At 42.6% G+C, this 1,485-nt stretch overlaps 1 pseudogene; it reads left to right on the forward strand.

Annotated features, from left to right (window-relative positions):
• Positions 1–878: 878 nt before the first annotated feature.
• Positions 879–997, forward strand: LOC111735890 (annotated as a pseudogene).
• Positions 998–1,485: the final 488 nt, after the last annotated feature.

The following is a 1,485-nucleotide window of genomic DNA, read 5'->3' on the forward strand; positions in this document are numbered from 1 at the left end:
CCACTAAAAGAGAAGTAAAGGGAGTCCTATCACTGCGGACCTTTCTAGTTATAATTTCCATAAATGTTAGCACATGGTTCTGAAAGAGTGCTTGCAATTTATCTAACACCATTCAATCTTGGAAACCTGTAGTGGGCTGGAATGTAATACACACAGTTCTGGACAGATCATAGCTCTGTGAGGAGAACTTATGTCTGATTGTGTCTGTGTCTCCAGCCCCGTGGTCAGCACCTGGCCCCAGGATGGACTCTAGATCTGTGTTTCTTGAATCACATCTTTCCAGACCTCCCCATTTGTTACTATCGTAATCTTTTGACATCTAAATCTAAGTCTCCACATCAACTTTAAACTCTCATGTCTCTAAATTTAAGCACCCTGCCGTGCACACAGAATTGGCCTTGATACAGGAGGAATAGAAGGATGCTTGCTGACTTCTGTCATGCCTTGGTCTGAGCCTGGTTTGCCTCAGATGAAGTTCTGGCTGCCTTATTTTCAAAACATTCCTGCCTTCCCTGAGAACTCAGAGAAGCACCACACAGCACTGGAACTTCAGCACTGGGCCCTGCCACTGTATACCCTTTGCAACTTTTTTACTCACTTTGCTTTAACTCTTCTTGCTGCATGCCTTCATGCTCCAGACACTCCAGACTGTCTCTCACCAGTTTATCTCAGTGACCTACTAAACTATTTTCTCTGCTCAGATTATTAATATTAAAATTGAAGTTCCAATGGATTCGAGTGTTGGTTAAGCTTTAATATTTATGCCACCCCATTATAGTCTATGAGGGTCTAGGCGACCAGTAGAGATGGGCCCCGGAGTAGCTAACAGCTGCAGTATTTTATTCCTTGTAGAAGCCAGGCACATAAGAAAACGGCGAGTCTACAGCCATGCTACCCTGAACATATCCAATCTCATCTGATCTCGGAAGCTAAGCAGGGTCAGGCCTAGTTAGTACATGGATAGGAGACCACCGAGGAAGACCAGGTGCTATAGGTGTAAAAAAAAAAAAAGGAAGAAAGAAAGAGAACAGCGATATGATTCCCAAATTTCAAGCAGGCGACAGTTTGCCTGGCTCTATTCTGTAAAGGCTCTTTTGTAAAATGAGTAAATAAACTAGGAAGTATATAATACACCAAAATAAAATTCTAGAGAAGCCAAAACCTGCTCAGAAGATTTTAATATACAAACAAGCAAGTCAAAGTGATTTGTATATTCTTCAAACAGCCCAGAAGTGGATTGGCAAGAAGGGTGTAGGACCCCTTGGAAATGGCAATGGTTGGCAGGAGGAGCCCTCTGGATATCACCTGCTGTGAATGTTCCCTGGTGCTATACATTTCCTTTATTTTGTCATCAGGACTCCCACCCTGAGATCTCTCAAAGAGTTTTATGTAATGCACCCTGAAGAAATTGCTGCATTCATCATTGATCCCACCTGTAAAACAGCCATATTTCTAGTAGTTTAGTGGCAGGAGAGAAAATACTCA

Source organism: Pteropus vampyrus, unplaced genomic scaffold (assembly GCF_000151845.1).
Source record: "Pteropus vampyrus isolate Shadow unplaced genomic scaffold, Pvam_2.0 Scaffold15, whole genome shotgun sequence".
NCBI classification, from domain to species: Eukaryota; Metazoa; Chordata; class Mammalia; order Chiroptera; family Pteropodidae; genus Pteropus; species Pteropus vampyrus.